A 25457-nucleotide genomic window follows, 5' to 3' on the forward strand; every position below is an offset into this window, starting at 1 on the left:
GACTGTGAACTTAATACTTACCCTGAGAAGTATAACTGCCAAGTGGACAGTTACAGAAATTGGTTATTGCCTGTGTTCTCGATCAGAAGGTTATTAGCTGTGTCAGAGTAAAGGCATTGAATGATCCCATTAGTATCTTCCAGCTGTAGTCTCCTCTCTAGAGCGTACCTGCAGGGGAGGGAGTACTGCTGGCCACTTATGGAGCATATGGACACTGTCATTCACCCACCCAGGTGTCCAGTTCCATGACTCTGGTGTGAAACACTGAATTTGTTTGTTACCTTTTTTTTTTTGTAAGAAAATACTTGTTTTTAGTACCTGCTTATTATTTTTTTAAATAAAAAATATATAAGGAAGTGGAGTGAAAATGAAAATACTTTCTTCATTCCCTCTTAATCTTGCTTCCTTCCCAGAGATAACCACAATCACAGCTTGGCCTTTCCTTTTTATAATCATTTGCAAATCTATATTTTATTTACATAAAAGTAAAAATGATTCAAAAATACAAAAGTGCACATCGTGGCTTGCCCTTTTGCTTAGTATTTCCAGAGACGTAATTCCCTATCTGTATATATTGTTGCTCATTATTCTTTGTAATAGCTGCGCTGCCACTCGTTATATAGATATGCCAGAATGTGTTTAGTTATTCCCATTTGATGGTCATTTCTGTCATTTTTCATTTTAACTGTTGCTATTATGAACAGTGCTACATTGGATATGTATGTACATAAGTTTTTGTGCTTGTGTGTATTTCTGTAGGCTGCATTTCTAAGCGTTGAATTTTTATATCACAGGGCATGTATATTAAAATGCTGATAGATTAGATAGGTCCAAATTACCCTCCAAAAAGGCTGAACAAATTTATATTCCCACCACAAGTGTAGAGAGTTGCCTGTTTTCTCATACTTTTTCCAACACTAGGTAACATTAGTCTTTTTGCAGTTGCTGCTCATGCTAGATAGTACCTCCTTTTATTTCTTTATTTACTTACTTACTTACTTATTTTGAGACGGAGTCTTGCTCTGTTGCCCAGGCTGGAGTGCAGTGGCATGATCTGGGCTCACTGCAACCTCCACTTCCCAGGTGTTCAAGCAATTCTCCTGCCTCAGCCTCCCCAGTAGCTGGACTACAGGCGCACGCCACCATGGCTGGCTACTTTTTTCGTATTTTAGTAGAGTTGGGGTTTCACCGTGTTGCCCAGGCTGGTCTCAAACTCTTGAGCTCAGTCAATCTGCCCGCCTCAGCCTCCCAAAGTGCTGGGATTACAGGCGCAAGCTACTGTGCCCAGCCAATTTTTATTTATTTATTGAGACAGAGTCTCATTCTGTTGCCCAGGCTGGAGTGCAGTGGTGCAGTCTTGGCTCTCTGCGACCTCTGCTTCCCGGGCTCAAGTGATTCTCCCTCCTCAGCCTACTGAATAGCTGGGACTAGTGGCGCATGCCATCACACCCGGGTACTTTTTGTATTTTTTGTAGAGATGAGGTTTTACCATGTTGCCCAGGCTGCCTCCTTATTTTACTTGTATGTTTTTTAAATTATTGCTGCTGCTACCACCACCACCGCTACTATTACTGCTACTGACTAATGTTTATTGAATGTTTTTATGTGTCAGGGATAGTTTTAAGCACGTTATATGAAATCACTAATTTAAACCTTAACATCTCTATAAAGTGGGTGTGATTATTGTCCACATTTTACCGATGATGAAAAAGACGAATTAGTAAATTTAAGTATCTGCCCTAATTTGCATTTCTGTGAGTAGCCTCTTTGAATTCTTTATCATTTTTGTGCTCAAGGCTATTTATAGTTTTCTTACTGAATTATTGGAACTTTTAATGAACTATAGATAATGGGCTTTCTCTGGTGTGTGTGTGTGTGTGTGTGTGTGTGTGTGTGTGTGTGTGTATAGTAAATACAGGCATACCTCAGAGATATTGCAGGTCTGATTCCAGAGCACAGCAATAAAGCAAATGTCACAATAAAGCAAGTCATATGGAGTTTTTGGTTTCCCAGTGCATATAAAGTTTACACTGTACTGTAGTCTATTCAGTGGGCAACAACATTATATCAAAAACCAACGTACATATCTTAACTTAAAAATACTATATTGTTACAAAATGCCAACAATCCCCTGAGCCTTCAGCGAGTCATCTTTTTGCTGGTGGAGGGTTTTGCCTTCACATTGAAGACTGTTGCTGTTTAGGGAAGAAGTCATTGAATGCTGGGGCAGCTGTGGCAATTTCTTCACATAAGAAAAAATCAAGTTTTCCACATTGATTGACTCTTCCTTTCATAAAAGATTTCTCTGTAGTATGTGATACTATTTGATAGCATTTTTCCCACACTAGACCTTCTTTCAAAATCAGAGTAATCCTTCCCAAACTGTCCTGCTGCTTTATCAACTAAATTTATGCAATATCCCAAATCTTTTGTTGTCATTTCAACATTGTTCACAGTCATCTTCCATCTCAAGAAATCGCTTTATTTGCTTATCCGTAAGAAGCAACTCCTCATCTATTCAAGTTTGAACATGAGATTGTAGCAGTTCAATCACCTATTAACGCTCCATTTTCATTCTAGTTCTCTTGCTACTTCCACCACATCGGCAGTTTCTCCACTAAGTCTTGAACCCCTGTCATCCATAAGGGTTGGGATCAACTTCTTCCGAACTTCTGTTAATATTGATATTTTGGCTTCCTCCCATTAACCATGAGTGTTGATATTGGCATCTAGAATGGAGACTCCTTTCCAGAAAGTTTGTAATTTACTTTATCCAGATCCTTTGGAGGAATCACTATTTATGGCAGCTATAACCTTACAAAATGTACTTCTTAAATAATAAGACTAGAAATTCAAAATTACTCCTTGATTTATGGGCTGCAGAATGGATGTTGTGTTACCAGCCATGAAAACATTAATCTTGTACATCTCCATCAGAGTTTTTGCGTGACCAGGTCTATTGTCAATGAGTGGTAATATTGTGAAAGGAATCTTTTTTTCTGAGCAGTAGTTATCAACAATGGGCTTAAAATAGTCAGTAAACCATGCTGTAAACAGATGTGCTGTCATTCAAGCTTTATTACTTCACTGATAGATCACAGAGTAGATTTAACATAGTTCTTTTTTCTGACCTGGGCTGGTTCACCCCTCCTTAGGCAACCTGGTGGTCCCCCACTCCCAGGAGGTCGCCATATTGATGCCGAACTTAGTGCGGACACCCGATCGGCATAGCGCACTACAGCCCAGAACTCCTGGGCTCAAGCGATCCTCCCACCTCAGCCTCCTGAGTAGCTGGGACTACAGGCATGTGCCACTGCGCTCGGCGATCTAGCATAGTTCTTAAGGGCCCTAGGGTTTTTGAAATGGTAAACGATCATTGGCTTCAACTTAATGTCACCAATTGCATTAGCCCCTAACCAAAGAGTCAGCCTGTCTTTTGATGCTTTGAAGCCAGATATTGACTTCTCCTCTCTAGCTATGCAAGTACTAAGTGGCATCATCTTCCAATAGAAAGCTGTTTCATCTACATTGAAGATCTGTTGTTTAGGGTAGCCACTTTCATGAGTGATCTTAGCTAGATCTTCTGAATAACTTGCTGCTGCTTCTATGTCAGCACTTGCTGCTTCGCGTTGCACTTTTATGATATGGAGAAGGCTTCTTTCCTTAAAGGTCGTGAACCAACTTCTCCTACCTTCCAACCTCTGCAGCTTCCTCACCTGTCAGCCTTCAAAAGAGCTGATGAGATTTAGGGCCTTGCTCTGGATTAGGCTTTGGCTTAAGGGAATGTTGTGGCTGGTTTGATCTTCTATCCAGACCACTCAAACTTTCTCCATATCAGTAATAAGGCTGTTTTGTTCTCGTGTCATTTGTGTGTTCATGGAGTAGCATGTTTAATGTCCTTCAAGACCTTTCCCTTCACATTCACAACCTGGCTAACTATTTGGCACAAGTGGCCTAGTTTTTTGCCTATTTCAGGTTTTGACGTACATTTCCTCACCAAGCTTAATAATTTCTAGCTTTTGATTTAGAGGGAGGGATGTGTGAGTCTTCCTTTCACCTGAACACTTAAGAGACCATTGTGGGATTACTAATTAGCCTAATTTCAGTATTCTTGTTTCTTAAGGAATAGGGAGGCCCGAGAAGAGGGTAAGAGACAGGGTACAGCTGGAAGGTGGAGCATTCAGAACACGCACAACGGCTATCGATTAAGTTTGCCATTATATATTGTTTAGTTACTAAACATTATTTAGTGACATTAGTAATTGCAATAGTGACATCAAAGATCACTGATCACGGATCACCACAACAGATATAATAGTAACGAAAAAGTTTGAAATATTAAGAGAATTACCAACATTTGACAGAGATACGTAGTAAGCACTGTTGGAAAAATGGTGCTGATAGACTAGCTTGATGCAGGGTTGTCACAAACCTTCAATTTGTAAAACACTGCAGTAACCGTGGAGCACAATGAAATGTGGTATCCCTGTATTGTTTTGCCCAAGCCTATTATGTTTCTTTTGATTTTTCTGTGATGTATTTCTTTCTACATATGTTTATTTAGTTTTTATAATGTCATGTGTCACTTAACAATGGGGATATAGTCTGAGAAATGTGTCATTAGGAAATTTCATCATTTTGCAGACATCATAGAGAGTACTTACACAAACCTCATGGTATAGCCTACTATATCCCAAGGTTCTATGGTCTAGCCTATTGCTCCTAGGCTACAAACCTGTACTGTATGTTACTGGGCTGAATACTGTAGGCAACTTAAACACAGTGGTATGTATCCAAACATAGCAACAGTAGAGTAAAAATACAGTCTTATAATCTTATGGGACCACTGGAATATATACAGTCTGCTGTCGACTGAAAGCATCATTGTTTGGCAGATGACTACATGTGACATTACAGTGCTTTTTTTTTGAGACCAAGTCTTGCTCTTGTCGCCCAGGTTGGAGTGCAATGGCACGATCTCGGCTCACTGCAACCTCTGCCTCATGGGTTCAACCGATTCTCCTGCCTCAGCCTCCCAAGTAACTGAGATTACAGGCGCCCACCACCACACCCAGCTAATTTTTGTATTTTTAGTAGAGACAGGGTTTTGCCATGTTGGCCAGGCTGGTCTCGAACTCCTCACGTCGCGATCTGCCTGCCTCGGCCTCCCAAAGTGCTGGGATTACAGGTGTGAGCCACCACACCCGGCCATTACAGTGCTTTTTTTGAGACAGAGTTTCGCTCTTGTTGCCCAGGCTGGAGTGCAATGGCCTGATCTTGGCTCACTGCAACCTCTGCCTCCCAAGTTCAACCGATTCTCCTGCCTCAGCCTCCCGAGTAGCTGGGATTACAGGTACCTGCCACCATGCCCGGCTAATTTTTTGTATTGTTAGTAGAGATGGGGTTTCACCATGTTGGTCAGGCTGGTCTCGAACTCCTGACCTCAGGTGATCCACCCACCTCGGCCTCCCAAAGTGCTGGGATTACAGGTGTGAGCCACTGCACACAGCCGAAATTACAGCTTTTACAGTTTGAGTTTGGTGGCTTGCTTTGGGAAGGCCTTTCCTAATCTGCAAACCATAACAATATTCTATATATTTTTTCTCCTGGCTTCATAATTTTATTATTTTGATCTTTAACCTCAGTGGAAGGGTGTGTGTGTGTGTGTGTGTGTGTGTGTTTTAAAGGTGTGACTTTATTTTTCCTAAACGAATAGCCAGTTAAACTAGTGCCATTTATTGGATGGTTCCGCTTTCCCCACGCATGCACTTGAAATGCCCTTTTCTCAGACAGACAGAGAGAGAGAGAGAGAGAGAGAGAGTGTGTGTGTGTGTGTGTGTGTGTGTGTGTGTGTACATGCATACATGCATGTATGTGCTGTGTGCATGTGTGTCTGTGTTGTTCTGTCTCTGAACTTTCTACTCTGCTCCATTGATACCTTTATCCCTTTGTAAAGAAGCAGCACACTGTTTTGAATACAGTAGCTTTGTGATATGATTTGCTATCGATAAGGAAAATCTGCTTCCTGTTACATACTTTTTTTTCCATTAAAATTACAGTTTTTATGTTCATGCTTACTTGCATTTTTACAAATTGAGCTTCTTCTCCCCCATCCACTGTGAGTTTAGGGTTATAAGAAAAAAAACTCTCTGCACTTATTAGAGAGTCTACTGCACTGGGAATAGCAGTAAGCTGTTTACATTTTTTCTTTCATCTGATACAACAAACCTTGAGAGTTGGTGCCAATATCCTCATCTGTAGATGAGGAAAGTGAGGCTCAGTGATGAAGCAGTTTGTCCAAGGCTGCATTTCTGGACATTGGCAGAACCAGGGTTCCAGACCAAGTCCAGGAAATTTCGAAACCTCTCTTAACCATTATGCAACCCAGACACGTGGGGTTTTCTCACAGGACGAGGGCAGGCCATTGTCTAGGGCGGGTTATCAGGTGTTTCTCCATGTCCTGCAGGGCGGTCAGTGGCTTTTACAGAGTAGAGTGTTTATTGCATGAAGGGAAGACCTAGCAAGATCTCTCTAAAGGATTTATCCATTGGGGCAGCAAGAGTTGAAAAATTTGGCTTTGCCAAGGGTATTTGTTCAGATTTAGGATACAAGTCAAGTTGGGACCACAGGCTAAAGTTTAAGTGAGTGGGGAGAGAAATTATTTACCCAATGCTTTTTTTTAATGCCAGACACTGTGTAACCCTTCCTCGGCTCTTTTCTAGAGTTGGGTCTGTGGTTTGGAATACAAAGGTGAGGAACACACAGCCCTGGGCATTCAGAATGGGGCAGTAGGCTGGGAGGAGCTGTGCGCACAACCCCAGGAACCTTCTACTTTTTTTTTTTTTTTTTTGAGACAAAGTCTCGCTCTGTCACCCAGGCTGGAGTGCAGTGGCACGATCTTGGCTCACTGCAAACTCTGCCTCCTGGGTTCAACCGATTCTTCTGCCTCAGCCTCCTGAGTAGCCAGGACTACAGGCGTACGCCACAATGCCTGGCTAATTTTTGTATTTTTAGTAGAGACGGGGTTTCACCATGTCGGCCAGGCTGGTCTTGAACTCCTGACCCTAGGTGATCTGCCCGCCCGCCCCGCCTCAGCCTCCCAAAGTGCTGGGATTACAGGCGTGAGCCACTGCGCCCGGCCCCTTCTACCTTTTAGAAGAAAATGCAACAACGTGTCTTAGCTCTCTAGTGGAGGAACAGAGGTCTCAGGTGGATCCAGAAATGCTTTGCTATAGAGTGGCATTTAAACTGGGACATTCATGTGTCTAAATTACCTAACAGTTTGAGCCCTCCCTTCCCCGGAGGTGGTTGCTTCTTCATTTGAATTCTCTCAGGTGCCTTCTGTTGGTTCTTAGAGGTGAACATCAGAAAAGTAATTTTCTTTGGAGAAGTTTGAAGCAGCCTCCCAAACAGAAGTCCTGTTGAGCTCCCACTGGGAGTTTTGGAAAAGTAATCTCATTTATTAGGAATAGTGTATTGATTTTATGTGTAAAATGGACTAAGAGGCCTGTGACAATGAGTCCATTTGAAATTGCAAATTTAAATATCTAATACAATAGTTGTGCGGAAATACTACACCAGAATATAAATGATTAGCTGCTTAGTGAATTTCTCATGTGCATGTAATTAATTGGCAGTGGTGGTGGGGATCAAGTTTGTTTTCATATCCTGAGTCCTTTAATTTACCTTTTCTTCAACAATTACTGGTGTAAGTATAGGGGAATTAAATCTTAGTGGCTTTTATAAAAATATATAGTTTTGCTTTGTCATTCATTTATTGTTTTTTGGTCTACATTATCCAGTTTTGTATTACACAATAGAAGGCACCTAATCAAAGATTTCTTGTTTTTACTGCATGATTGCACTCTTAATTTTGTGAAAGCATAGGTTTACTTCCAGACTGAGAGGTAAATGAATAATTATTTTGTGATTTATTTAGCACTTGCCGCCCCAATCTTTTTTTTCACGTCTGCAGTTATGGCTGAAATATCTGTTCCATTCCCAGCCTCTCTGTTGGTGGTATCTGCCTGATCTCCACCTAGTGTCATTTTGGGATCGTGGCCACACATGGGCCTTCCAGGGCTGTGCTATTGGTGACCAGTGGTGCTTGTAACCCTGAAGTGTTGGCACGGCCTCAGCTGACTGGGCTTTCCCTCATGCCCAGGGCTTAAACTTGAACTCTGCCTGCTCTGTTAGCAGTTTTTCTCTGCATTTCTTTTAAAATAGACTTTCACTTCTTCCTTCCCATCCCCCCCAATACAACTGCCCTGGCATCCTGGCTTTTTCCATTCTTGACAAATGATCTGTCCACTGTAACTGTAGCTCCGCTGTGCTGATATCTGTTGAAATTAGACCTAGAATCTAAATGTGGCTTCATGAAACTATGGGTGAGACATTTTTTTTCTTCAAATAGTCTATGGTTTATTGGCACCCCAAACCACCTATCCATACCTTCTCCACTGTGATGCTGGGGGAAGAAAATGGGGTAATATATGTGTAAAAGTGACTGAGAATGAAAAGTTCTGCATAAGGTACAATGTTAGCTGGGGTTTTTGCATATATAATAAGAAGACAAATGTTCACTACCACTCCTGCCTGCCTTCCCTGGGCATATCGAACTGATTCCAGCCTAATAGCATTTCTTATCATATAATGGGAATCACAAACCCTCCCTACGTCCACTCCTACAGCGCCTTCTTACCCTAATGAGGCTTTGTAACTCAAAGATTTAAACATCTCATTTATGCGCCATTGACTGAGTTAACCAAACACTTTGTATTTGGCCCTTTCCTCTTAGAAGTTCAGAACAATAATATGGTCCTGAAACTACTCCTGCAAAATCTGCTTAGGGAAGAAGAGTCGGCCAGGGCAGGGGTTACATTGGGGTTTGCAGTGTAGTCAGGCACCAGGGACCTGGCAGGTTGGGTGGGATCAATTCTTTTCACCTCAGGGCTCCAGTTTCTCATTTGTCAAATAAAAGTGATTTCTAAGGCCCCCTTCTGCTCAGACCTTCTGTGACTGTCCACTAAGCCACAGAGACTCACTGTGGCCATTGAATTCTTGGGGACCTCAGGGAGGTTTTGCTGCCGAAGTGACTGCCCATTCTGCCGGCATACATTTGGACTACCATTTGAGGTGACTTGGAGAGAATGTCACTGTGGAAGTTGGCCTTCCTGACACCTGCCACACACCTTCCATGCCATGCATCTCCTCTTTTCGAAGTCCTAGGAGCTCCTTAATGATATTTACTATTTACATTTGCATCCCTGATAGTGCTCTTTCCAAGTGAGTTGGCAGCAGTTCATTTAAATTCTGAAGCAGATCTCTGAGTTAGGGTGTGGTTCTTCTGGCCTTTGAGATGGGTGCTGCCCAGCACAGCAGGCCTCGGTGAACACCGCTGTTCACCATGGGACTTTGGTCCCTCTCCTGCAACGATTCAGTGAACTGCCTTGAAGCTCTTGCAGGGACTTTGAAGTACTGAAATGTTTATTTCTAAGTTAGAGGCGAGGAAATGAAACTAAGGTCAGAGACATTTAGTGATTTTCTTTTCTCCCAAGGTGAGGGAGGTGGTTAAGGGCTTGGACTTTGGAGTTTAAAATCTCACCAGCTGCGGGAACTCAGGCAGTCATTTCTCTTTTCTAGACCCAAACTTCCTCTTTTATTTTTTTATTTTTTTTTATTTTTTGAGATGGATTCTTGCTGTGACACCGAGGCTGGAGTGCAATGGTGCGATCTTGGCTCACTGCAACCTCTGCTTCCCGGATTCAAGCGATTTTCCTGCCTCAGCCTCCCAAGTAGTGGGATTATAGGCATATGCCACCATGCCTGGCTAATTTTTGTATTTTTAGTAGAGACGGGATTTCACCATACTGGCCAGGCTGGTCTCGAACTCTTGACCTCAAGTGATCCACCTGCCTCGGCCTCCCAAAGTGCTGGGATTACAGACATGAGTCACCACGCCCAGCCCCCAAGCTTCCTCATCTAACATGGGACGGTTAATGACTTACCTCTCAGGGTTGACTGGGAAGGGAGCGGCTGAATGAGAACCAATGTTGGGAATGTAGACAGGGTCAGAAAGGTTAGCCCTCTGATACGTGGTAAGCAAAGATTAGAGTTGGTGCTGAAAACAGGTCTCCTGCCTAAATCTTGGATTAGTACACAACTTCCACATATAAAGAGTTAGGGGCATCTTTAGGTAGATAAATCTATTGTAATTGTTCCGTAAATATATTTAGAAGAATTTTGGTCAACATGGATTTGGTGCAAATTTCGTTGCAGCTTTTTTTCCCCCCTTTTGTTATTCTAAGCTGCCCTACAATGATATTTTTAGAAATTTCTGGGAACTCAAGACTGTCATTGCCAGGGCAGAGCCAAAACACCAGAGGTTCTCGTAGACCAGTGGTTCTCAACTGGGGAATGTTCTGCCCCTCATGTGACCTTTGGCAACGTCTGGAGACATTTTTGATTTTCGTAACTGGGAGTGGGAGATGCTATTGGCATCTAGTGCGTAGAGGCCAGGGATACTGTTAAACATACTATAACATATGTGACAGCCTCCCCACAACAAAGAATTATCCAGCCCAAAATGTCACTAGTGCCAAGGTTAACAAGTCTTGCTCTCAGATAATTCTTTGCCTATCACAGGCATTCTTTGTCCCCAGCTAAAGTGTCATATAAGCCATCTCAAACAAGGGTATATTCGTTGTCCCCCTTATCCACGGTGTTGCTTTTCGTGCTTTCAGTTACCTAAGGTCCAAAAATGTTACATGAAAAATTCCAGAAATAAACAATTCATAAGTTTTAAATCGCACTCTGTTCTGAGTAGCATCATTAAATCCCACCTGGGACTTGAGTCATCCCCTTTGTCCGGTGTATTCGCACTATGTTACACTATTCCCCAACCCTCATTCCTTACTGTATAGGAAAAAACAGTATGTATAGGGTTTGGTACTATCTGAGGTTTCAGGCCTGCAGTAGGGGTCTTGGAATGTATCCTCGGAGGATGAGGAGAGACTACCGTATTTTTTCCGGAAAGTCTAGGACCATTTCTCAAACTAAGAGAAGGACAAAGTTGGAGAGGAAACTGTTTCTGTTCTGCATAGTTTGAGATATGTACAATTTTGAGATCCAATCCAATTTTTTTCCAACCACTTTCTTGTGTTTTTTTTTTTTTCAGTATCTTAACCCACATTGATGTTTTATCTTCTGTAAGCACTAAACAGTGGCAAGTTACACAAATAAAATGTGTGCTTACTACATTTTAATTGCTCTTTTTTATGCAAATAATAATAGATGGTTTTTTTGTTCTTACACATTGATCCCTGGGGGAATTTTAATATTTTATTAAATATTAAATAAAATGCCCTATTTTTTTCCTTTCAAATTGAACCACCCTAGTTGTTATAATGAGCCATCAGTTCTAAAATGAATCCTCTCTGTTAAAATGGCAGCTTGTTCTAACTAATCATGCTTTGAGTATTCTGCTGTAGTTAATCAAAGTTAAAATAGGAGGTTATATTTTAAATATAAATTCTACTTTTAAATTCTAAATTTGCTATTTTTCCATTCTGGAATATTATGATAGGGTTACCAGATAAAATACACGATGCCAAGTTCAATTTGAATTTCAGATAAACAACAAATAACTTTTTTAGTATAAGTAGGTCCCATGCAATATTGGGGATATAGATATTTTTTAAATTTGTTGTTTGTTTGAAATTCTAATTTAACTTACTTAATGCTCTGTATTTTTATTTGCTAAATCTGATAACTCTAAAGATAGGACTCAGGATAATTGGAAAATACCAGGAAATACCACTCACGTCTGACATCTCCCTGCATAACTTTATCTTGGATGTTTTACTTTACAAAGTATTAAGTAATAAATCTCGTATAGTTATTTGCCAAAGAGAAGGAAATAAATTTCTGAAGGGAATTTAGAAAATTTGTCCCATAAGCACATTTATTGGTCTTAAAGGGTAGCTTGAATAAACTGGAGTTAGTTGTTCACGTGACATTCAGAAGTACCATATTTGACATAACACCTCAATTCCAGAGGGGAAACTTGGATGGGAGAGAAAAATCCTTTTTATGGGTTGGCTTCTAGAGATTACCTAGAACTTAAGTGAGGTGATTTTACTCTTTCTTCTTTTCATAAGCAGTAGGATTCACTTCAGAGTTGAGGGCCTGTTGCAATAGAGGGACATGTTGATTATAAAAGAATTGGGTTATTTTTGGCTAAAGCAGGCAGATCACCTGAGGTCAGGAGTTTGAGACCAGCCTGGTCAACATGGCAAAACCCCATCTGTAATAAAAATACAAAAATTAGTTGGGCATGGTGGCGCACACCTGTCATCCCAGCTACTTGGGAGGCTGAGGCAGGAGAATCACTTGAACCCAGGAGATGGAGGTTGCAGTGGGCCAAGATGGCGCCACTGCAGTCCACCCTGGGCAACCAAGAGAGACTCTGTCTCAAGAAAAAGAAAAAAAGAATTAGATTATCTTTGGAAAATAGCAAAAAGGCCCAACCAAAATTCTCACTTAAAACACAGAATTCACAAGAGCGTGCTGAAAATGAGCATGCCGGAGACACGGTATTCCTCAACACTTCTCGCCATCAGCTGACACCTGAATCTACCCTGTGGGAGGAACGCAACTGTCTCTGGATGCCACTATCATTACATCTCTGTGGCCTCAAATGGGTCCATTGAAGAATCTTGCTATCTTCAGTGACCTTAAAGATGTTTTTGCTTCTGGAGAAGGAACCAGCTGCGTCAACGGTGATCTGCTGACTTCATACAGTACTCCGTCTGCTCCCACCTCGCATCCCGTGGCCCAGTGTCCCATGAGCTGAGATTTGCCTTCTGCTGACGGTGTCCTGCCTCAGGTGCCAGGAGCACTGCTTTTTGCTTTTTTGTCTCTCTAGGAGCAGACTGAACATATTGCAACCTGTGAGTCGGAGGGGGGTCAACACCCCAGGGCCACCCTCTACCAGTGGGAATGGAAGCCAGTGGATAAATGGCCCTACTTCCTAGAACAGTTCCAGGGGGCATTCTGGATGCTTCTTGGGAGGCCTCAGCAGAATGAAGCCCCTGTTACCTGTAGCCATGACCTTCTACACACACTCTTCAATAATACACCCACCTCACTCTCCCTCCTCCTAGGATCACTTCCCAATAAACTACCTGCACACAACTCCTTGTCTCAGCCTCTGTTTTTGGAAATATCTAAATTTAGACACCTATTACATTAGTCTGGTAGGGCTGCCATAAGAAAGTACCACAGACTGGGTGGCTTCAACAGCAGAAATCTATTCTCTCCCTTATCTGGAGACTGGAAGTCCAAGATGTTGTCAGGGAGGTTTCCTCTGAGGCCGCTCTCGGCTCCAAGATGGCTGCCTCTTCACCTGGTCGTCCCTCTGTCATAAGCTCACCGGGTGTCTTTTCCTTCAGATTGGATTTGGGCTCACCCCAATGGCCTCTTTCAACTTAATCACCTCTTTAAAGGTTCATTCTCCAAATACAGCCACATTCTGAGGCACTGGGGGTTATGACTTCAACATAGGAATTTAACGGGGACGTGGGGGTGGGCATTTAGCCCAAGGCACCTGTGAAGGAGAAAAATCTGATTTAGAATACAAGCTACCCCAACATAATTGGCCTCAAGATTGTGGCTGTTTTCAAAAAACTCTTCCATCTTGTCTAGAACTCACCTACTCTGGGGCCTTGGGGAGGGGGGTCTGTGAACATGGAGGCCATGGTGTTCGTTGGCCACCTCCTTTCAGATTAACTGCGCAGCCTGTGTCTTCACTTCTGCTCTGTACATGGAGAAGACAGGGAAGGCAAGGCTGCTGCTTACCTGAAGGAGTTCAAAGTGTAAATAAGACAAGCCCATTAGATCTATCAGGGGAAAACCGTTTAGGTTTGTTTGAGACAAGATATATGGTATAGACCACAGACCTTACGTTTAGGGAAAGCGTACTTCTTAAGTGGGCTGAGTTTCTTGTAACAGAAGGTGTGGTCGGATGATTACAGCTGGGGTTGAATTAGATGATTTATGGAACAGCTTCTGCCCTGAAATTTTCAGATTGAGAGATGGATGTGGTCTGGAGTATGTGAAAATGGGATAGATGGAGGGAAGGTTAGGGGAGAGGTGAACAGGGCCTCTTCCAGGGTCTTGTGGAAGACCCTGTTCGACGTTTCCTCACGTAGACTGTCTGATGAGGCTCTTCCAGGGTGTGGTATGGCCAGGGTGTGTTAAATGTAGGGAGCACAAGGCAAGAAAGGGCTGCACCGAGCTTCTTCCTGCCTCAGGGCCTTTGCACTTGCTGTCCCATCTGCCTGGAATGGCCTTGCCTCACATCTTCATATGACCTTGGCTCCTTGTCATCTATTGACTCACCTGTCACTTCAGAAAAGCCCTTGCTACCATCTGGTCTGCCAGTCACTCTTTATCCTATTTTCGTGTTTTATTAACATTCATCACCATCTGCAGTTAGACTCTTTTGTTTGCCTAGTGCCCACAATGTTGCCCGACGCTCACTAGGTGCTCTGTGAATATTTGCTAAATGAATGAAGAACTTGAAGGAAGCTGGCAGTGGGTGGACTCGCTGAGATTAAGGGGCATGGAAGATTACTCAAGGCAGCCTCAGCCCCTTTCTAATGTTTTGTTTTGTTTTTAAATTCAGACTCTGTGGACTCAGTTCAATTCACACAATTGCCAAGTGCCTGTCTGTGTCGTGCATTATGCTAGTTAGATCCCAGGAATCAAATGAATTAGACCTGAAGGAGATTACAGACCAGTTCTATGGTTCAGGTTGTTAATGTGGGCCCCTGGATAGAATTCTAGATATTACTTAATTTTTTTGTGTGACTACCCTCTAACTGAAATTTAGCGTTTTCTTCTAGTATGAACGTAGGCACTAAACCACAGTAGAACTGGCAGTGTGTTTGACTGTCACCCATAGAAATAGATATTTTCATATCACATTACACTTGTTGCAGCTGTCTTGAAATATTGTTTATGCTCATCATGACTTCAAAATTACAGTAATTTTTGACCTGCTGCTGGATCTTTTTATTTCATGCACTAACACAGAAGAACATAGATTACTGTATGATAAATTGCTTTTTAATATTTTGAATAGCTATATTTCAATACAAAGTGTTTCCTTTGTAATCCTATATATATATATATTTTCTTTTTTAAGACATAAAAAAGCACTAGCCTGAGAAAAGGGGTCCAATAGACTTCATCAGGAGGCCAAAGGAGGCGTCTATGGCACGAAAACATGAATTCTGGTGGAATTATGTGAAAAGAGAAGTCCTATCACTCCTTAAAATCATGTTAATGAAGATTCCTATCAAACGTGGTCCCCACCCCCTGCTCCGGGTTTACTGCTTCCCTGTGAATCTTCTCCACACTTTTGTTAATTTTGGGATGGAAGTTTGAGAGAGATACTTTTTTCATAGATAGGTTGGAAGTGGTGCTCACCTTATCAGGACTGTAAGAGGATATTGCAAGCTTTGATGATTGAGCAGAAAAATCTTTGCACAGCTGGTCAGAACAAGCTTGTCCTGCCTTGTGGGAGGGACAGAGTTTTCCAAATGATCTTTTGGTTAAGACCTTAATTAAAAACAGCCTAAATTCACTTGTGGCAAGAATTTATTAAAGGAAGATAACCATGAGCAAATCCACATTGTGGTATAAGAAAAGGGAGCACCATCGTTAAAAAAGTCAGAGGCTTGAATTCTGGTGAACTTAGCACAAAGGAGCAAGAAAACTTTAGACTGGTTTCTTAACAGTTTGCTATCTGTATAACTAGGGGTGAATTGATCTCAAAGACCTAAGAATCTGTGGACTTAAAGACACTGATTTGTGGCATAATTCAAGGTAGTTTAAACTGGAATATCAAGGTGTCAGAAGAAAAATGTACAAGTAATACATCTCAGTTTCTTTTCTCCTACGCCACTTAAATCTTAGACCCACCGAAAGCTCTAAATGTATCAGTGGATTTTTCATTATTTCCAAAAATATTCTGCCTGCTCTTTCTGAATAAACTATAGAGAGAAACACAGGTTTCTCCTCAGATGCCTTATTAAGTTTAACTGTTGTATAGTACAGCTTTGCTTCTTTGTTTCATTTAGGACCAGAAGGGGTCCAGGTAGCTGAATATCCCTTCCTTGCCCTGACATCCCCATTCACTGCAGCAAGCTTTATAATGCCTGTGGTCATCCTTGGTATGAATGAGCACTGGAGACCCCACCATGGGCAGCACTAAGCAGAATCAGGCTTCTGTTCATCAGAATAAACAAAGGCACACGCATAAAATGAGAGCATGGCAGATGGAGAGGGGTGGGGAGCCTAGAGGGTGACTGGCTGCAGGCCTCAGCAGTGGAGACAAGGGCACAGGAACATGGCGCCAGGGCCAACAGATTTGGCATCAGCCCTGGATGCTCTGCGTAGCACCCATTTGTAAATGGGTGTGGTCCTGGACAAGTGAGGTCCTACTGGATTATTTAAGAATATTTTATGGTGAGTTGTATTTGTTCTTTCCAGCAACAGCTCTTTGAAGTAGTTTAGTGGTATATCCATTTTACAGTCAGCACTTCAGACTCAAGTTTGGTGATCACATGCCCCAAGTCTCCAACTCCTGGGCTCAAGCAGTCTTCCTTCCTCAGCCTCCCAAAGTGCTGGGATTGCAGGCATGAGCCACTGCACCTGGCTGATGTGCCCCAAGTCATGTAAAAAATTAATAGACAATGCAGAATATATGGGAGAATGACGTATTGCTGGGCCTTTTTGATTTGCTAGTGAGACCAGAACACTTTAACATACTAAAAGTTATAGCTGGTTAGCAAGCCAACTTTTTAACTTCAAAAGATAGGGAAAAATAAGCATTATTAAAACTCATTGACTTGGCCGGGCACAGTGGCTCACACCTGTAATCCCAGCACTTTGGGAGGCCAAGGCAGGTGGATCACAAGGTCAAGAGATCGAGACCATCCTGGCCAACATGGTGAAACCCTGTCTTTACTAAAAATACAAACATTAGCTGGGTGTGGTGGCGCACGCCTGTAGTCCCAGCTACTTGGGAGGCTGAGGCAGGAGAATTGCTTGAATTCGGGAGGTGGAGGTTGCAGTGAGCCGAGATTGTGCCACTGCACTCCAGCCTGGCGACAGAGGGAGACTCCGTCTCAAAAAAGTAAATAAAGTAAATTCATTGACTTGCTGAACACCATAATTAAAGGGATTCTGGAGGTAAGAAAAAGGTGCTCCTTTTGTTGTTATATAACAACAATAAACATTATTGTTACTATTATTACAGCCCTTATCTTGCTTTCTTTTCTTGTCCCTATCAACCTTCCCTGGGAGAAAGAGAACTTTTCCAGGCTAAGATCATACATTAAAGAATTGTCTTTTTTTTTTTTTTTTTTTTTCCAAGACAGAGTCTCTCTCTATTGCCCAGGCTGGAGTGCAGTGGTGCGATCTCAGCTCACTGCAACCTCTGCCTCCTGGATTCAAGCAATTCTTCTGCCTCAGCCTCCCGAGTAGCTGGAATTACAGGCATGTACCACCACGCCCAGCTAATTTTTGTATTTTTAGTAGGGACGAGGTTTCACCATGTTGGCCAGGTTGGTCTCAAACTCCTGACCTCAGGTGATCCACCTGCCTCGGCCTCCCAAAGTGCTGGGACTATAGGCGTGAGCCACCATGCCTGGTCTAAAGAATTGTCTTTACGACAGAGGAATGTTTGACTTTGCACATTTCTGGTAAAATCAAGATTCTAGATCGGGGTGTCCAATCTTTTGGCTTCCCTGAGCCACGTTGGAAGAAGACTTCTTGGGCCACACATAAAATACAGTAACACTAACAATAGCTGATGAGCTAGGAAACACACACACACACACACACACAGAGAGAGAGAGAAAAATTTTGTAATGTTTTAAGAAACTTCGTGAATTTCTGTTGGGATGCATTCAAAGCTGTCTTGGGCCACATGCGGCCCGTGGGCCGGAGGTTGGACAAGCTTGTTCTAGACGTTCTTCCTCTGTCTCTGTATGTTAGATGCTTTCCCACATTAGCAGTCCTTTTCCCCTCCTCTCTTAAATGACCAAGCAGGACTAGGAAAGCATAAAGGCAATGAGAACACGCTGCCTGGGATTTAAGCCCTTGAATTCCAATAAGGTTCTAATATGGACTTCTACTAAAGCATAATGGTTAATTCCATTTAGAGAGTGGGGAACATCTTTCATACTTTTTAAAACATCAGGCCAGGTGCAGAGGCTCATACCTGTAATCCCAGTGCTGTGGGAGGCTGAGGTGGGAGGATCACCTGAAGCCAGGAGTTTGAAACCAGCCTGGGCAGCACAGTGAGACCCCATCTCCACGAGAATGTTAAAAATTAGCCAGGTGTGGTGGCATGTACCTGTAATCCCAGCTATTTGGGAGGCTGAAGTATGAGGATCCCTTGAGCCCAGGAGTTCAAGGCTGCAGTGGTTGCAGTAAGCTGTGATTGTGCTGCTGCACTCCAGCTTGGGCGCAGAGTAAGACTCAGTCTCTTAAAAATTTAAAGTCATTATTCCCAGGTGGAGTGTACTACTGAGAAATAGAAGTCCCTTGGTTGGACCTAGCTTATAAGAAACTTCAAAGCAGTCATTGCCAACTACAGGTGATGATTGGTAATTTGAGCAAAATTTGATAGCTTTTGAAATGGCATCAATTTAAAAGAAGTAGTTTTTGTTTCTTGATCCGGGGCAAGGCTATTATTCTGGTTTCCAATACCCTTTATCCATCTGAAGAGCATCAAAATTGGCGGGTGCCAATCAAGTTTGGAAATGGAACTGAGCAGCATAGTAACCTATAGAAAATTCATGAATATAGAAAATTCAAGATCATACATTAAAGAATTGTCTTTTTTTTTCAAAAAAATTTTTTTCTAAAAATGTAGTGTTATATTAAAATGTAGTGAATATTATAATAATTCTAAAAATGTAGTGTTTATATTGTTTTCCTGCTTAAGTTAGGCCAAAGTTGGTAAAATGCATTTTAGAACCCTATTTTTGTTAAGGAGAGCACAGAGCCACTGGTTTGGAGAAGTTTGTAATATCCAGAGGATGAAGAAAACGGACACTTGTCATTCTGAGTTCACGGGAACGGGAGAAACTGAACCCTTTTAGGTTGATCATCAGCTTGATGTGAAGGGACTTGAGAGATTCTCTAATCTATTCTTTCCTTTAACTGGTTAGGAAGCAGAGTCCAAGAGAAATCCCCTGCCCAGGCTCTGGCAGAACTGATGGAGAGCAGCCTTCGTGGCTACCACCTTCCCATAAAGTCTGTGCTCTCCAGCTGCGCTTGGTAATAAGATTTATTTAATGACACGTGTAACTCTAAGACTATTTGTGATGGCGAATACCACAGATTTGACTGGGTAATGTGATATTTGTTATTTGCTTTAAGTTAACTTTAGCCTTTAGCACAGTGTGATGGAAAGGGCACCAAACTTGTGATCTGGAAGACTTGGGTTCAAGTTTCAGATTTGACATTAGCTTTGCTTCTGCAAATCTGAGGACCCTATTTTCTTAATCCATGAAATGGGAATAATAATACTCACCCAATTTACCTTACACAGTTGTGAGGATTCATTGTAATGGGCTTTGTAAAAATATAAAGTGCTATATAAACATAAGGGTGTTAATCTCCTGTCTTTGGTGACAGGCTAAAAAGACATACTTGTTTCAAATTTTGGATGCTCTAATTTGCATAATCTTACACATTCTCTTTCTCTATTTTTAACTCTATGTTTTCCCCATCAGACTTTTTTCTGTTAGGAGTTACAATATCTCTCTTCAACTGGGCTTTGTCTCAAGGTGTATAAACTTAAAGCATTATCTCCGGTGCAGTTTGTCAGTGTCTCGGCATATTTGAAATTTTTAGTACTGCATTTGGTATATGAAAGCTGCATCCTATGTAAGACCATAGGATATTTAAACAGATGTTCAAATTTCTATTGTGAAAATCCTAGCTCATTCCTTGCTAGAGATGAAGCACTGAGGACAGTACAATCACCACCTTAAAACAAACCACCTAAGCACAGCTTTGGCTGCACAGATTGGAAGGGAATCTGGTAATTACACTCTTTAGTTCTTCTGTGAATATAACCAATCTGGGCAATTTGGGCACCAGAGTGGATTTTTAGGCATGAATTATCTGGTTATGTTAGCCAGATAATTGCCAGCTGTCTCCCGTGCTTTCTGCTCTGGAGACCCCAGCCTGAGTAATTGTCTTCTGTTTACTCATGCAAGCAAGTTGCTGGTTTCCATTTTCAAACAAAAACTAACTGCATGTTAGAATGGTATTTTAATTGAGCTATTTTTGTTGCTGATTCAGAGATTCCCCCACCCTTTGCCAAAGGAGTTGCCCAGATTAGAACCCATTAATTTAGTTGATTTGGGGGGTTCCTTGTTGACTTTGGGGAAGACATAAATATTATAAAAGAGATTTAGAAGTTGATGGTATAAGGTTTTCCGAAACATTCAAAACTTATCTCAAATTCTGACCAAACATTTTTCTACTAATTTTCCTAACTAAATAGAAACTCCAGCTGTATAAATAATGATTTTTGTTTGAAAACATTTTTTCTCTTGATTTTAGAACCATCGAGGGAATTAAATTATAAATAAGTAGCAGGAAAGAACAACTTTGTCAATGTGAAACAGAATGCAAAATTACTCACATTTTGAACTGAGTTCCAGAATGTAAAGCAACGCTTTAGCATGGGTTGCTGAAGCGAGCTGCTCTTTAGGGAGGAGGAGGAGGCTTACTGAGATGTTTTGTTTGTTTCTTTATTTTATTTATTAATGTATTTGCCATTTCTCTATTAGATCTGATTTTAATACTGTAAGTCTTTCCACTGATTACAAGTGCAGTGACATGTCCCTCTGCAACCATCATTTTCCTCCCATTTTTTCTTTTCTCTTTTTTAAAGAGACAGGGTCTCTGTCACCCAGGCTTGCATACAGTGGCGTGATCATAGCTCACTGCAGTCTCAAACTCTTGAGTTCAAGTGATCCTCCCACCTCAGCCTCCTGAGTAACTAGGACTAGGTGCATGCCACCAAAGCCTGGCTAATTTTTAAAATTTCTTTGTAGAGAGGGGTCTCACTATGTTGCCCAGGCTGGTGTCAAACTCCTGGCTCAATCCTCCTGCCTCGGCCTCCCAGAACATTGGGGTTACAAGCATGAGCCACTGTACCTGGCCCTCCTCCAATTTTTTCTTAAGAAAAAAGAGAATTCATACTTCATTTACCTGACAGTCCTCATCCCATTTAAGTGTATACAATGGAAATACGTACATTTATGACCAATATTGGTCTCTTTCTTTCTGTAGGTTTGAGTTTTGATTATAGACTCCGATGGAGAAAGCAATGGCGCCACAACCCAGCCAGGGTGCCCTGCCAGGACTTCCTCATCTCTTGCAGTGAAACCCCCTTATCAAACATTACGTGCTATCTGGCCCCCTTTGTCATACTTTCTTGCACTCCACTTATTACATATCAAGGATTTGCCATGTTGTGGAAAAGTTGGTTTCATAACATATTTTGAACTCTTATTTAAGGGAGTTGTTTTTCTTATATTCTTCATTCCACAAATACTTAACCAAGGCATATTTTGCCACAGGTACATGACTTCCAAAGAAATCATAACTATAGTTATCCAAAAAAATTAAAATAATTTAGTAATGTCCACGTCGTCTTAAACACTCTTCCAGAATGTTCCAAAGGAACAAATGGTTGCAGTGACTTTTAACTTTAGCCTCAGCCTACTTCCAGCTAAGGCAGTTCTCACTGCAGATATATGTATTCATTGGTCCAAAGAAAGAGAGAGGAAAACTTGGCTCCCGAGTATTTAGAGTGAATGATTCACGATTCTGTACATGGGAGTCTTGGCTCCTTCTCTGTCTCTCAGGCTTTTTGGTAGGAAGTCAATGATACCAGTAGAAAAAAGGCTGTTTTTCTGACTTAGGATTTGGTCCGCTCTCTGCAACCCACTAGAGAAACTGAAGTTTTCTTTCCATAATGATCTGAAGTGTTGATAGTTACCATCTCTGTAAAAGCTCATTAAAAAATGACTTATTTTCCTTTGGAAGGAGAGGTCACATGCTGGAGCTAGCAGTGGAATATCAGGACCAAGGATCATAAGCCTCCTGCTGTAACTCTGGTTTCCAGATTTATTTGAGCCTACTTCTGCCAGAAGTACATTTGGTGGGCATCTTGAATGGAGAAATGAACAGATGATCAAGGAGAGGGAAAAGGGTCAGGAGTAGGGGTGGGAAGACCCCAAAATCCAGTGAAAAGGGTCAGGGGTAGGGGTGGGAAGCCCCAAAATCCAGTGTGGCAGATAAGGGGAGGCCCAAAATCCAGTGTGTCAGATAAGGGGTGAGGGCATCCGAAACACACAGTTTACTATTTTAACCATTTTTAGGTGTATGATTCAGTAGCATTGGCTACATTTACAATGTTATGCAAGCATCATCCATGTCCAGATTTTTTTCACCATCTCTAACAGAAAATCTACCATTGAACAATAACTCCCCTCCCATCCCTCTAGTCCCTGGTAAGCTCTATTCTACTTTCTGTCTGTATGAACTTGACCACTCTAGATACCTCATATAAGTGGAATCATAAAATATTTATCCTTCTGTATCTGCCTTATTTCACTTAGCACAATGTCTTTAAGTTTCATTCATATTGTAGCATGTATCAGAATCTCATTCTTTTTATCTCTGAATAATATTCCATGGTATGTATAAGGCCCCATTTTGTTTATCTTTTCATTCATCAATGGACATTTGAGTTGTTTTCGTCTCTTGGCTATCGTGAATAATGATGCAATGAACATGGATGTATGAGAGTATCTTCTGTTTGAGTCCCCTTTTAAAATTCCTTTGGGTATATATCCAGAAGTAGAATTGCTGGTCATATGGTAATTCTGTGTTTAACTTGTGTTTTTGTTTTTGTTTTTTTGAGATGGAATCTTGCTCTGTTGCCCAGGCTGGAGTGTAGTGGCATGACCTTGGCTCACTACAACCTCCACCTCCTGGGTTCAAGCGATTCTTCTGCCTCAAGATGCCTGGGTAATTTTTTTTTTTTTTTTTTTTTTTTAGTACAGACAGGGTTTCACTGTGTTGGCCAGGCTGGTCTCGAACTCCTTACCTCAAGCCATCCACCCACCTTGGCCTCCCAACGTGCTGGGATTATAGGCATCAGCCACCGCTTCCGGCCATATGTTTAACTTTTTGAGGAACTATCAAACTGTTTTCCACAGCGGGTGCCCCATCTTACAATCCTACTAGCCATGCACTAGGGGATTGACGCGGATCCTTTCTTTGACCCATCCGCATGTCACCCAACTTTTTTTTTTTGCTAACCAGCAGTTTGCTCAACAGGCCTCATCCTCATTCATCACTGGGTCTCCTTTTGCTGTTTGCCGAGTGTGCCTGCCCCTTTGGTGTTGGCTTTGGCTAGAGAAAGGAGCATATTTGTTTTGCTACTGACCTGGTTGGACATGCATGCCAGCCTGTTTATGAGGTGCTTTCTCTGGCTGAGGGAGTCAGGGGCTGTGCAACTGTATTCTTTAGCGTGAAGGTGAGCCAACACAGCGAAGTGTGCTCGCCCTGCCTCCTCCAGAAACAATCTGCCTTTGAGTCTTTTCATTCTCCTGGTAACCGTCTTCTTAATAGCTGTGGCTTCATCTAAATGAAAAATTTATCTTGTGCTGCTTACCCAAAGGAGAGGCTCCTCACATGTCAGATATTATTTCACCAATTATCTCAGTAACTTCTGTACTTTTTATTCCTGAAAGCAAAGTTGAGAATGATGCAGGTTTCCACAACATGCGGTGTTTTGTGCATTTTTATCCTTACGTAGTTACAAGAAACAAAGCAAAATTTAGAATTATTTGAAGTACTTTTAACACCCTCAATTTGATATGTTGTGTGTATATTTATATCTGGACACAATTCTTTTCATTGATCAGTATAGACAAAGCATTTAGAGGACAGTTAAGTTTCTCCAATAATCATGTTTAAACATATCTCAGGCCGGGTGAGGTGGCTCATGCCTGTAATCCCAGCACTTTGGGAGGCCGAGGCAGGTTGGATCACCTGAGGTCAGGAGTTGGAGATCAGCCTGGAAAACATGGTGAAACCCCGTCTCTACTAAAAATAGAAAAATTGGCCGGGCATGGTGGTGGGCACCTGTAATCCCAGCTGTGCAGGAGACTGAGGCAGGAGAATCACTTGAACCTAGGAGGCAGAGGTTGCAGTGAGCCAAGATTGCACCATTGCACTCCAGCCTTGGCGACAAGAGCAAACTGTCTCAAAAAAAAAAAAAAAAATCTCAAATCTATTTTTTAAATTTAACCTTTGAAACATTTGTGTAATGCAGGTGGCTCATGGGCACCACCATCTTCTTTTGGCAGATGAGGAAACAAACCTGTCTGTCAACACAGAAAGCTGGGTCTGCTCAAGAATTGCTGTGGGGTGCAGTGGCAATAGCAGGGACAAGAGGGATGCAGGGGTCCCGTCTTCGTGTCTGTGGACCAGCCCTTCTCAAAGTCCACGGCTGCCCCTCTTGGCTCCATTCTTTGTCTCTTCATGGAATTGTTCTGTGGGAATAGTCTGCATGTAGTGATTCTGCATTCCAACATCTAACTTCCCTGTGCCTTCCTATTTACAAAAGACACAGTTTCTTGACCTGAAATCCCCAGTTTGGGATTATTAATAACATTTTTTTGTAACCTGTAGTGCTTCAGATACTGTCTCAGCCTATGTGAATTCTGGTAGCATTATTGCCTTATAGAAATTATTTGACAGGCCAGATGCAGTGGCTCATACCCATAATCCCAGTGCTTTGGGAAGCTGAGGTAGGCTGATTGGTTGAGCCCAGGAGTTCGAGATCAGCCTGGGCAACATAGCCAGACCCCTATCTCTTTAAAAAAATTTAACAGGGCATGGTGGCGCACGCCTGTAGTCTTAGTTACTCGGGAGAGTGAGAACCCATCTCTGAAAAGAGCAATGCTAGCGGCAAGAAAGTCTATCTTTGTTTTTTTAAGCTGGTATTCCCATTCTGCCCCCCAATTTATCTTCACCCCTTTCAAGGTGAGTGCTTTGTGATGGCCCTAACATTTATTTAGTCTAAACAAAAGAAAAATTATTTGAGAGTTAATTGTGTGTGTCTGTACTGCATGTCTTCCGTCAAATTAAAAGTTAACTATTGCATTTTATTTATTTTACCTTAATTTCATATCAAGTACTTTCATACTTTTTAGCTTTTAAAATGACAGAGGCTGGGCTCAGTGTCTCACTCCTGTAATCCCAGCAGCTTGAGAGGCCGAGGTGGGAGGATTACTGAAGCCCAGGAGTTCAAGACCAGTCTGGGCAACATAGTGAAACCAGGT

The 25457-nt window shown here is 41.9% G+C and overlaps 1 protein-coding gene and 1 long non-coding RNA gene across 4 annotated transcripts in view; one reads left to right on the forward strand and one right to left on the reverse strand.

Annotated features, from left to right (window-relative positions):
• E2F3 (E2F transcription factor 3) overlaps positions 1–25457 on the forward strand; it is a 91776-nt gene that overhangs the window by 16726 nt on the left and 49593 nt on the right. The window lies entirely within an intron of this gene.
• On the reverse strand, positions 11945–13360 carry LOC134810278 (uncharacterized). Its single transcript, XR_010157920.1, has 2 exons — positions 13280–13360; positions 11945–12932 (listed from the first exon to the last, which is right to left on the reverse strand). It is a non-coding gene; the product is annotated as an uncharacterized LOC134810278 (long non-coding RNA).

Source organism: Pan troglodytes, chromosome 5 (assembly GCF_028858775.2).
Source record: "Pan troglodytes isolate AG18354 chromosome 5, NHGRI_mPanTro3-v2.0_pri, whole genome shotgun sequence".
In the NCBI taxonomy this organism is placed as follows: domain Eukaryota; kingdom Metazoa; phylum Chordata; class Mammalia; order Primates; family Hominidae; genus Pan; species Pan troglodytes.